At 37.5% G+C, this 13,748-nt stretch overlaps 1 protein-coding gene across 10 annotated transcripts in view; it reads right to left on the bottom strand.

Annotated features, from left to right (window-relative positions):
* Positions 1–13,748, bottom strand: part of LOC149318512 (vesicle transport through interaction with t-SNAREs homolog 1A) — a 300,751-nt gene that overhangs the window by 121,947 nt on the left and 165,056 nt on the right. The window lies entirely within an intron of this gene.

The raw sequence follows: 13,748 nt of genomic DNA, 5'->3' as shown, positions 1-13,748 counted from the left end.
GATTTGTTTCAAGTCATGGTAAAAGTAGGAAGCCATAGTAAGAACATTAGGAAAATATGTGATATACCAAAAATATCATCTTCTTGAGAGCAACAGTCTTCTGAAGTATACTAACTGAAAAACAGTTTGGGTTTTTGCCTCTAACACTGGCTCATAAGTGAATTTATTGTCACTTTCACTTCTCTAACATTATCAGGATAATACAGGTAGCTACATTTCCTGTTAAAACAAATATACCAGAATTTCTATGACAGCAGGGGAAGTGATTAAAATTGGTAAGAACATTGCTTTCTCTCACTTTTCTTTGGTTTCTCCAAGGAAAAAAGTGGACCAGGATGTTTTGGTATGTTGGCAAAGCTTTATTTACAGAGAAAATAGAAACACTTGGTTCTAGAGGAACAGAAGCAGAGAGCAAAGGAACCAAGAATAAACCCAGAGGTGTCATTCAAACATATAAAGTCCTAAAAAAGTGAAGAAGGTTTTATAGTCGTATAGTTGCTGGTTTGCTGATAACACTGGCCCTTTCACGAACTAGTACTTGGGACTTTTTTTGAAGTAAAAACTAAAGTTTTGGAACTGGTTCCAAACAACATTGAAATTGCTAATGTGTCCCTTGAGGGAATGGGATCTAAGTGTCTGTTACTTATCTGGGCCTAGATAATGTTGTCAACGTATTCTGACAGAAGTGGAATGCATGCAACGTATTTCAAAGATACCATAAAGACTAACTGATGAAAATATTAATGACTCTGATCCTGAACTGCACGTTAATTCCAGTAATTCATATGACAAAATACTGTTCCATTCACTTACTGAAGGAGTTGTTTTCATTATATAAATGAAGTCAAAAGGGCATTTAATAGTGTAGCAGAGAACTAGTTCATATAGTTTTATTCTGTGTGACAATTCAGTCTAATATATACTCCTATACTACATTGTTAGAGGCCACTTAGAGTTTCTGTATGAAAGCTATGATGTAACTGAAATTTCTTCAAATTTTACTTATCCTGGAAGGTAATGTAAGATGCTATAATTAAAAGAATTTTTCACTGTGTTTATATTGATCAACTTTATGTTCAAAAACTTGCCTACCCACAGAGTATTCCTAGTTTGAAGATCAGATTTAACAGCATTCTGTTTACATAAAGTTTACTATGAATAAAACAGAATTTTACCTGCAGGTAGTATAAGCATTGCAAAATGCCCACTATTAAGTAAAATTCCATGCAACACAGAATCTACTTATTTCATCTACTTACTTCAAACGTCTTTAAAATGTCAAATAATATACTCCAGAATATCAGTACTGTGTATTACACGGATTTATAGAAAATACTTAGAACATGCTGCCTGAATATTGCAAACATAGACAAAGGCATTTGTACAAATAAATTGGTTCAGAAGCCCATCTAACCCCTCTTTGAAGACCTCCAAAGAAGAACAGTCCACCTGCCTAAGAGGCAATTCATTCCACTGTCGAATTACTCTTACACTAAATATGTTCTTCCTGTTGTTTTGGTAGAACCTATTTTCTTGTAATTTGAATATATTAGTTTATGATTTACCTTTGGAGCAGCATAAAATAAGCTCTGTACACCACATCCCTTCAGATTTTTAAAAATAGCTATAATGTTACCTCTCAGTCTTATTTTCTTTAAGTGAAATATATTCAGCTCGCTAAGTTGTTCCTTGTAAAGCTCTTTTTCCAGACCTTTAAACATCTTGGTTGTTCTTCTCTGGATACATTCCAGCATGTCAATATGCTTCCTGAACTGTATTGCCCAGAATTAGACATCATCTTCCAGGGAAGGTTTAAGGTAAAACAAAGTGGAGTACTACTTCCCTTGATCTGGACACTATACTCCAGTTGATGGAGCCCAGAACAGCATTGTTCTTTTTTGCCACCATATCACATGGTTGATTCAAATTTAGCTTGTGGTCTAGTACAATCCCTAGATCCTTTAAACATGCACTGCTTTCAGCCCAGGTGTCACCCATCCTATATTTGTGCATTTCATTTTTCCTGCCTATATGTAGTACCTCATGTTTACCCCTACTGAAGTTTAATTTGTTAGTTTTGGCCCAGCTCTCCAATCTGTCAAAGTAATTTTGAATGCTGTTCCTGTCATGTAGTGTATTCTCTACAGCATGCTTTCTTTACCATAATCTAATTCAATTACAAAGATGTTAAACTAATTCGGGCTGAGGATGTTAAACAAAACCAGGTTTAGGAACCCCGAGACATGCCAAGATAAAAGTAACAATTGGTGAGCACTCCCTAGATTTGGTCTGTCAACCAATTACATTTCACCAGCTTCTTTGCAAAAATATCATGGGGGATTTTGACAAAAGCCTTGCTGAGTACAAGATATATTACATCCACACCATGCCTGTGACTTACCAAACTTGCAACTCTGTTTAAAAAAGGGGTGGGGGATATGATTAGTTTGGCATGACTTATTTTTGAATCCTATGCTGGCTCTTAGTAATCACAGCATTCCTTTCTAAGTGTGAATAGATTGACTGTTTATGTTTTAGAACCTTTCTTCTTATTGATGTCAAGTCAACAGTAGTTCTGTTTTTGGTCCTTTTTGAAGATATGGGCAACATTTGCCATCCTACAATTTGCTAGTATCTCTCCTGTTCCCCCAAGAATTCACAAAGATTACTGAGAGTGGCTCTGTGATTACATCTGCAAGTTTCTTTAGTACTTTAGTGATTCATCTGAGGCAGGAGACCTTAATTCATTTAGAGTAGCTGGGGCGGGTTACAGACCGCCCATTTGGGGCGGTCTGTACCCGCCCCTTTCCCCGGTGTATCGGGTCCTCAGCTGCCAGAACGGCAGCCACTGAGGCCCCGATCCGCCGCTTTTCGGGCTGCGGGGAAGCGGCAAAACGCCGCTTCCCCGCAGCCTGAAAAGGGGTGTCCTTGGGGCTTGAAGCCCCAAGGACACCCCGCAGCGGTGGGGAGAAGGAGAAAGGGGCCGCTTGGCCCCTTTCTCCCTTGCTTCGCTGGGCGCAGCCGTCTGAAGGCTGTGCCCAGCGAAGCAAAGCGGCGCCGCAAACCAGGAAGGAGCTCCGAAACGGAGCTTCTTCCTGGTCTGCGCAAAGGGTGCACTAGGCGCCCTGGCGTGGAGCGAGGACGTCACGTCTGCACCGCCCTGTATAGAGGCGGCGCGGCCGTGACGTCCTCATGGCGGCGGCCGTCTGGAACGGCTGCCGTCATTTTTTACGCGCAGAGCGCGTATTAGGGTTAGGGAGGTGCGGAAGCACCGCACCTCCTTAACCCTAGTACGCGCTCTGCGCGTACTTTAATGGCGGTGTGTAACCCGCCTAGGTATTCTTTACTACATCTTTACATAAGAGGCTATAGACTTCCTGTTGCAAGATTTATTCTATTTTCACCAGTTAGAGCACTGTTTTTCTTTTGGTAGAAGACTGAGGCAAAAAAGACATTGAACAGTTTGGACTTCTCTTTGTCCCGTTAGTATTTCACCATGCTTTCTACCCAGTGGCCCTACCATTTCCTTATCTTGGGAATCTCACCCAGTACTTCTACAAGCTTACAGAAATTTGCCTTTCTTGAAGCTCAGAGTCTGCATCTGACTAGGTCTGGCTTTCCCTTTCCTCTGTATAACAAATCCTAAGACGACATGGTCACTCTCATCAAAGAATCCAACTATTTCTCCCTCACCTCTGTTGATTCAATCAAATCCAAAACAGCTGCTCCTCTTGTTGCACTTCCACCTTTTGTCCAATGAAATTCTCTGCAAGGACAGTGAGGAATTTTTTGGCTCATACATTCTTGGCACAATGTGAGTTCCAACATGTATCAGGGTGGGTGAAGTTTCCAATAACTATTATATTTGTCATTTTTCAATATTTGGTCATTTATTTTAGGAACGTATCATCCAGATTTTCAGTTTGAATAGGGAGCCTATAGTAGACCTGCACAAAGAAGTCACTATTGTTTTACTACACATTAATTTTTACCCGAATACTCTCAACCTACTTTCCATTCTCTAAGGTCCAAAACACACTACAGAAATAATTCAGTCTGAGCATACTTTATCTGCCATGGCTCAATGCTAGGGAATTCTAGTTTTGTGAGACATTAGCCTTTTCTGTCAGAGAACTCTAGTGCCAGAGTTCTACAACTCCCAGCATTCCCTAGCACTGAGCAAGAGCAGTTACAGTGGTCTCGAACTGGACTATTTCTGCAGTGTGTTTTGGACCGAAATCTCCACACAGATGTACACATCTTTGACATATAACAGTATTCCTCACCCCTTCCTGTTTGTTTTATATCTTTGGAATAGACTATATCCATCCATTACTATGTTCCAATCATGAGACTCATGCTATCAGGTTTCAATGATACCTATTAAATCAAACTTGCATTCTTGTGTTAAGAGCTGAAGTTCCTTATGTTTATTTCCTACTCTCTGTGCATTCGTGTAGAAACATCTGAGACCATGTGTCTCTCAGCTGATTCTATGTTATTTATTTCTGACCACTGTTGGGCTCCTATCTATTGGCCCGATTCCCCTGTATCCTTGAGGCCATTGTTCCCAGTACTTGGTATCCTTCTGCCCCCTGAAATACTGTCTCCCTTCCCATGTAACTCACTTTAAAGCCCTCATGAATAGATTTTTCAACACTCCTAACAAATTTGTTCTTTGCACCTGAGCTGTCTTGACCTGTTCCTGACAAGACAGCTGTGCCACATGTATTTATGTCTCTCAGAACTATTAACATGCAGGCTAAAACATCCAAACTGAACTTCCTTTTGTCATTCAAGCAGTAGGCATCAGGCAGTTTGGTACACTAATGGAATCCCCAGTCCCTGCTGACTTTACAAATAAATTCACCCAGCTTTCCAGTAGACAGTCAGTAGATTCCAGTGCCATTTTTTCAGTTTAATTTAAAATGTAATCTAACAAGGGAATTAATTTTTCCTGACTTAGAACTACAATTTAAACTCTTAAAGGGTCACAATAGTATTTTCCAAAAATGTTACCAAAGAAGTTGAAAAACAGCTGTAGCTCTGTGATAGATTGTTAGTGTAAAAGGTATTTGATTCAGCCACCAATGTCTTTAAGTAGGATTCTTCCCTGAAACCATGGGAAGTAAATATTCTTGCCTGAAACTGTATGGAACCACTGTCAGTCAGAATAGAAACTACTGAGTTTGAAAGACTTCCTGCATTTTGATTTAGACACCATCAGGCTGCTCATATAATCAAGTTCACATTACCACTGTTAGTTAAATGGTAAGTTAAGACTGATCTAAAATGCCAGTGGAAATGAACATTTTAGGCAACACTATAAGTGTATGTTTCATATTAAATGTTATCATCTTAAAACATGCACAGTGCTTTTCACTTTGAACTTCAGAGTCAGAGTTGCACACATGTCAAACCTGACAGACTTTGCCTTATGCAGAAGTCATCTATAGCTAGGACTTGTGCATTTAGGAAGTAGTGCAGTATGGTAGTTGAGACCATATGCTTTGAACTGGAAGTTTCCCTGTGAAATTTTAGTTCAGCCATGGATTAACTGGGGAGTGATAGCAAGCTTCCATCTTCCAGCCGTAACCAACCATTTCAGCCAGCTCCTAGTCTGTTTTATAAGGCTGTTATGGGAGTATGTTGCGGGACTAAAATCTGTTTAGCAAAATTCTGTGTGAATTCATAACAAAACACAATAATGGCAATTTAAGACAATATCATGAAGAAGAAAGTCCTATAGGTTAGGCACACATGCCAAGACCTGAGTCTGTTTCTGCACTGGTTTTAGTGTGGAGCATATGCACCCTTTTATTTTGTGTTAGTGCCTCATAGTTTAAACAACCCCAACTTGCCTCCAACACAAAGAAAATATATTCTTCCACTCTTTTGAACCCTTCAACATATTTGCTCTGCATTATTTTTTCATTCTCTATAATCCTGGGGGCACTTGGTGTTTAAATAACTCCCTTACATGTAAAGCTTTGCACTAGGTATTGATCAACTTTGGCTGGAAGTTACTATGAGGCATTTTTAATAATCAGCCCAACTGTTCTGAGAGCATCTGGAATATAACCTCAGGTAAACAGCACAGAATGCAGAGAACAGTTCCTCTGACAGCAACCTCTACTGCAGTCTCAATATTGCTGCTAATACTTCTTCAAAAAGAAAATTCAATTTTTATTTTAACAGAGAAGATTAGTAAAAAAAAACATTAATCAATTGTACATTCTATAATTCTTTATGCAAGAACATAAAATTTGTATGTCTTACAACCTATGGATCTTTTATAAAAAACTAAAGATATTAGCATGTGGTTTAAGAAGATAATAATTCAAATATAAAAAGGAGAGTATATATTGTATGTACTTATCAACATGTATTTCTGTCACAGTAAGGTAAATTACAATACATTTCACTCATATGTTTACATTTATCATATAAAGACCTTGGTATGGGCCAACACAGATTAAAGATGATTACATTACATCACCTTAAGCACCAAAGTTTTTTTTTGAAGTCATTTCACAAAGTATCATCAAGTGTAAAGTATGTAATGAAATAATGTACACAAATCTGTCAACTAGTCTATTAAATAGTTAGAATAAATTCACCAAGAAGCTTCAAATAGATTGTGACCACAGTAATTTTTCGTCAAGTGTGCTTTGGTTTCTCCTGCACCAAACAAGGATCAGCTTTACCATGTCAGTACCATTGACATGCCACTGTTGTCACTGAGAAATCAGCAACTTCTGTTCAATTAAGAATGTGTAGGAATGACAAAGGAACCCCCCCCCCCCCAAAATTACTAAACCTCATCTTCAAACTCAGTTTATGAAGCATATTCTTTCATTACCCTCCCTCATCTAAATTGCCTCTACTCGAAGATCATGGATAACACACACAATATGAGACCATATATGTGTGAAGTTTTAATGCACCTGTATGTCATTAAAAAACAACGACAAGCAAATCCAAGTCAGAACAATGGTTTAATTAAAAGAAAGAAAGAAACAAGGATAGTTGAGCAACATAGTGGTAAACTTGTTCTGACTTTGGCATTGTTCAGTGTCAACAAATGCACTTCTGCCACAGATATTTACCAACATTTGCTTATTTTAACCATCTTATAACAGCAACTAAGGAGTTAGGACTGAAACTCCTGTCAAAGAGAGTGTGCAGTACACAGCATAGTGAACATGCTGTTTGTACTATTTTGTTTATGCAGCCCTGAAAGTATGCTTTCCTAAATTAAGGTTCTTATATCCTAAAGCTTGGAACAAATGGAAAAAGAAGAGAAAGTATTGGTAATAGTACCAAAAGAGCTGTAAAATTTTTAAAACAGAAAGTTTTTAAACATGGGATGGCATTGCATTGTTTTAAAGTATTTTTTAACATTTTTATTTTTTTGTATTTTATTCTTTTAAAAGGTAACTTGTTTTAATATTGTAATAATTTAATTCTATTTTAATGTACTATTTCTGTACACTAATTGTTATATTTTAATGTTGTGAGCTGTCCTGAGTCCCAGTTTTGAGGAAGGGGCAGGATAAAATAATAATAATAATAATAATAATAATAAACAACTATTATTTACTGACTTACAAAGCAACTAATAAGAAACAGTAATCTGGAGGACATGAGCTTGTTCCAAGTACTAACATAAAGTCAATCACAATTAAAGCATTTGCTTTTGTAATACTAAAAGCAGCTGTTTGTGAAATACATGTATCACACGTATAATGCAAACTCATTAATTTACACATTTCCCCCTATAAATAGTATGAACCATGGTTTTGGTTAATGTTTAATTTTAAGATGATAGCTACACACATGCACACTTTTGGGTAGCATTAAATTGAGCTTCATTGTTTTTATGCTTGGAAATATTTGAACACTCTATGTAGTCTGAAAAACAAATGCTCAACACAAAAATACACAGCTGCTTTACAGAGTGGAAAACCAATAAGGTTCACACCCTTCTGTGGGCGATGGATAAACATCATAAAAGCAAATAGTGTACTGAAATAAATGACTTATGCAAAATCCTATGAGCAACCTACTCTTATTTTGTCTTTTGAAATGTCATTCAAAAGAAATTACAGGTAGCGTTAATGATGATTTAAGAAAATACACTCATATTAACATTTATTCCAAAAAAATTAAACCAAATTTATGGGGTGTATCCATTAAAAGATGTTGAACACATTCCTTGGGTGGTAGGATTATCCTGATTTTCCCAAACATATGTTATCCTTTACATATCTTGTATCACAGGAATTTTTCGATTTGTCGAAGACTGAGGTGAATGGTGGCATCCTACTCTAAACTCAGTTAATAATAACCTTAGATTCCCTGAATGGAAAAAAAAAGATGAGTACAAAGTAAGATCATTGAATGGTCTAAATATAAACACAAATGTGACCTAGAGAAAACCTACTTCTGGTTTTTCAATTGTATTTGTTGAAATCAAAAAAGTGGAGCATAAACAAATGGATTAATTTTTTCACTTATTCATTATGGATGATCTTGGAAACTGAAAAAAATAAACAAACTGCAAAACATAAGCAACCTCTGGTTGTATAGTAATGTATATTAGAAACAGTTCTCTGAGACATGTTAAAAACAGTTCTGTTCTCTTTTATTTTATTCCCAAAGGCAGTATATGGTAACAGTGAGGGATTAAAACTCCAGAGCCATGTTTTTGGCATAGGAGGGCCAATTTGCCAATATAGAATTATTGCTGTATGGTCAGAGAACAGAATGGTTTCTATCTGCATGTTCTTAATTTCTCCAATTAATTATTTTGAAATAAAAAGATAATCCAGCCTAGAATATGTGTAATATGTATGGGAGTAGAAAGAATAGTTCTGTTTTTTTAGGATTTTGCACCCTCCAAGGATCCAGTAAATTGGCCTTAAAAATTAACTGTGATAAACCAGATTTTGTCCTGTAATATTAAAAATCTGCCCTCCGGGTCCTTTACTTCTTCCAGTTGAAATGGGCAAGATTTACTAATTAAAATAGCTACCTCTCTGGAATTTTTGGAGTTACCAGACACATATTGGATACTGAAAATAGTTTGGGGCAGGACTAGATTTAAACCCTTACAGTGGGTTTTTTTTTTTTGTAAAAATATTATTTGCGATTTAAGCTGTTTCAGATATTTAAGATCCCATGCCCTTAACATTGAGAGAGACAAATTGAATATTATCCATGACAATGAGAAAAAGTATAACAATGGATAAGAACTAGTATACAGCGCGCCCGCGTCATATGCGGGCGCGCTTTACGCGGACTTGAGCTTACACGCTCAAGCTGCGGGGTGTGCGCGGGACGGTGCGTCCCATTCAATTGAATGGGTGTGCGTGCCCGTTGCGCCCCGTGCGCCGTCGCACCGCCATGCTGCCGCGCACGAGCCCTATTGTTTCCAATGGGGCTTGAGCATAGGCGGAATTAGCCTTATGCGGAGGGGTCCAGAACGGATCCCCGCGTAAGGAGAGGGTGGACTGTAATACCTTTTTGTGAAAGTAAGATGAAGAGGGCCTACTAATCCTTTGGAGTGTCTTACAAGTAACTAGCAAAAAATCCTTCCAAATGGTTTACAACTGGTCCTGTGGAAAGTATTGGCTATAGTGTAGCTTGTATAGGATCTGAGCTGGTCTTTGCTTGCCCACATCTCTCTTGGTATTCAGAAGGGAAGAGAGGAATAGATGTGGGACTTAAAACAAGTAGTTCTGTTGCCCAAAGTTGAGGAAGGAGGAAGATAAGGTGTAAAGTAATGACATGCAGTGGGATGGGGCTACAGAACCCATCTATATACCTATATACTGATGTCAGTCCAAAGGACATAAGACAGAAACCAGTTCAGTGAATGGTGTGGTAATAGCCAGCATGATGTAGTAATTATGTGTGTAATTAGGATTTAGGAGACCCATTTTCAAATCCTCACTTACTTATGAAATTAATTGGTTGACTTTTGGCCAGTCACTCACTTTTAACTATACCTGCCTCACAGGGTTGCCTTTTTTAAGGATTAAACAGAGGGAGACAACCTTGTTTCACAGCTTTGAGTTTTGTAAAGAAAAGGTAAAATATATTTTAAAAAACCCATAATAATAATCCCTCACCAGCTACAAACAAATCATGTAGTCCAGGGCTGCCTATTCTAAAGCAAATAGAAGAACACAATGCAAAGAAATGTCTCTTTGCAAATAAATAAGGAAGAAAAATCATTACTCTGTGAAATGAAGAAGGCCAAGGGAATATAAGCTTTAAGGGGGAAAGTGTATTTTACAACCTACAACAGTGAGCTCCATCCCAGCCAGGCCACATGGCTTCATTTCATAGGTGTAAGTTTCAGTTTCAGGCAATATTTGGTCAGAGCACGGAGGGAGACCTCAAAAAGACAAGCAATAGAAAAAAGTCTCAATAGGGTCATTTGGATGTCTTGCTTAAGCATGTATGCTGTGTGCTCAGGGGCAAGAAAAATGTTAAGCTTTTTCATAACACAGATTTAAAATATTTAGTGAGCCAAAGGAAATTTATGAACTAACAGAAGATAGAGAGATCAAGTTCTTTTCTCTCTGTTAAACTGATAGTTCTTGGGAGCAGATATAGCCATTCTGGAGAAAATATGAATTCCATACACTATAATTTGATGAAGCAAAAAAGTTATATGAAAATTATACTTATGATAATCATTATTAGTAGCAATGCCCGTTTTTCACAATGGCATTTCCCAAACAACCTGCCTCATGACATAATCCTAACAAAGGAAAGGCCTCCATTATTTCTCAGGCTATCCTTCAGTATAACAAGACAAAAGTTATCCAGAAACTATTTTCCTCAGTTGGACAAGTGCAAGGTCCCAAAATGTGAAGGATGATTACAGAAATATTTAATTATATAAGTGGAGTGGAAAAGGAGGAGAATGGAAAACTAAGGAGGAAGCAATAGCAGCTGAGCTGTCTACCTATTTATTTATAAAATGCTGCATGTCTCCAATCACATGCTCTTCTTCTTTGCCCACCCTAGCAACCAATGGCATAACAATCACCTATCCCAAATTCATATTTTACACCTTTATTTTTCAGTGCCTCTGCCCAATCCGTGTCTCCTGTCCTTCACAAAGAAGAGTTTTCAGGCCAATGAATGTACAGGTAGTATGCCAAATAAAAAGAAAAACAGTTTTACTTCTATCAATCAATACTGCAAACAATACATGCCAAATCAATTTATTTAGTATCAACAGTGTTCAGGTTGTTGTAAAGGACACAAATATAATGGTGCTCTGTCAATGGAGCCGGCTATAATTACATAAAGCTACTGCCAGCTTTAAGGTTTCTTCACTGGGAAGAGATATCTACACATACAAGATTCAAGTTCTTCCAGTACATATTCAAAAGAATGTGATAACTAGAATGACTGTCATATACGCTGACAGATATGTACAAATGTACTTTTCCATGAGAATTGTACTCACTGCTCAGTTTTGTGTCTCTCTCTGCAACCACATTTTTTGCTATCACCCTTCCTCAAATTATATATCTAAAAATAAAGTTTTAAAAAATCACTAGAAGGAATCCCCTACAGCCTCCACAGTAAAGGCAGTAAGAAGCAAGATTCTATCTCACAGTTTTAAGATCTTATCCCTCTAAGCCATCATGCTGACTAAACCTCCATCTTTTGATCAATAGGGAGCTAAATGGGAATTTTTTTTAAAAAAACCCTGAAACACCCTTTAAGCAAAAATAAAGTTGCTTCTTTATTACACGCAGACCTTTCTCCTTAGTACTTGAAGAAAATAGATTTTTTAAAAAAGTTTTAAACTCATATGATTCAGGATGGAAGACAGAAATTCTACAGAGACGATGTTGGTAGCTCAGAACTGGAAATTTTAGAACAGAAATCCTGAGTCAAATACTAAATGAAGTATCTGACTTCACTTGCTTAAGTGAACACTAAAAATATATTGTTTAGCATTAGTTGAATTAACATAATAGCAGGTTAACTCATCTTCAAAATATTTCAGTTACAAGGTGAAGGTTGAATCAATTTATCTTTCATATTTGTTACACAAAACATTGGCAGTGTAAAGTGATTTAGGGCCTGAATAGACAGGCCAAAATAAAACTGCTTCTGGTCACTTTGGAGGTATGCTATTTAAATGCTGCATGCATCATAAGAGGCCGGAAGCCACGCCAAAGCCATGCTTCAGTCCTAAGGATTGGAGCACAGCTTTGGCACAGCTTCTGGCCTCTTAAGATCCGTGTGTCATTTAAACAGCATACCTCCAAAGTGACCCAAAGCAGCTTTATTTTGGCCTGTCTGTTCTTTTCTGATTTGTCCTCACAAGCACTGATCAATATTGATCAGAAAGAATTCAGTTATAGTGACATGTAAAAACACAAACAAACAAAAAAAGGCCATAGAAAATCAAAATGTCAGATGGTCTGAAGCTAGTGCATCCCTATAGTTCCTACTTCTCAGTCATACAGGAGATTGATTTGGAGAATCAGTTGCAGAGAAGGCCATGTGGTCTACGTGGGACAGATTCAAACACTTACTGTAGTGGAGGAACTGACAGCACAGCTTGTGGTAAAGTTGCTTTTGGATTAAAATCCTCAATCACTGGGATTTTGGCAGCTGTAATCCATCAAAGGAACTTTACGAAGTCTGAGAGGCAAAGTGGTACAACTATCTAATGGCTATTAGATATAAAGATGTAAGATTCAAATATATAGCTGTGTTAGTCTGTAGAATCAGAGATGTAGAGAGCTCTTGTAGCACCTTTGTGAGAAAGTAGACTTTAGTCTACGAAAGATCATGCTGCCAATTTATTTCTTTCAGTTAGTCTCAAAGGTGTTACAAGATCTCTCTACATCTCAGATATAAAGATGGTTAGATTTAAGTATTTCTCAGTTCTCCCAGCACAAGACCTGACTAAACTGGATTCATAACATGCTGCTTGTGCTTGAGCATGTAAAGGAAAATGGTAGGGGCTGACAACCAAGAAAAAAAAAATTCAGAAGCACCTTTCACTTGCAGGATTGAAATAGCAACAAATACTAATAATTTTAAAAACAGATAGAAAGTGGAAAGGACTGAGCAGTCAATGATAAATTTAGATAGTCACACACTATCAGTGGAGAGATTTGTTGACACATTATATATCTAAAAATAAAGTTTAAAAAAAATCACTAGAAGGAATCCCCTACAGTATGACCCCTGTATCCACAGGACCAGTACCCACAGTTTCACTTACCCATATCCAAAAAGAAATATGTTCTCTCTACGCATTTCCTAGGTCCTCTCATATCATTTTACAATATGTTTCCAGTGGACATTTACCACATTCTGAGAGACGTAGCAATGCCTAAAGAGATGTTCTCTCTAGGAATCTCTAGGTTTTCTAGAGCAATTCTATGGTTACATTCCAATAGAAGTCACCCATTTCAACAGGTTTCTCTGTTATCTGCATTTCCATGTTTCCATGGTAAGGCCAGGACTCCCACAGATATGAGGCTCATACTGTAATAGAATCTCAGTTCAAGATGAAGTATCTAAATATAGTGATGTAAACAAACAGCATTGACCAGAATGGAGATTGCAGTCAAGCAATGAGAAGAACTAGGGTTCAAAACATACTGCAGAAGTAATTGCCCTGGCTAAATGCTAGGGAATCCTGGGAATTATAGTTTATTGTGGTACCAGACAGAGAAGGTTAAATGTCTCACAAA

The sequence above is a fragment of the Sceloporus occidentalis genome, unplaced genomic scaffold (assembly GCF_023333645.1).
Source record: "Sceloporus occidentalis isolate IW3139 unplaced genomic scaffold, rSceOcc1.0.p SCAF_2, whole genome shotgun sequence".
Lineage (NCBI taxonomy): Eukaryota > Metazoa > Chordata > Lepidosauria > Squamata > Phrynosomatidae > Sceloporus > Sceloporus occidentalis.
The sequence above is the reverse complement of the archived record's forward strand: the minus strand, read 5'-3'. Positions and strand labels throughout refer to the sequence as shown.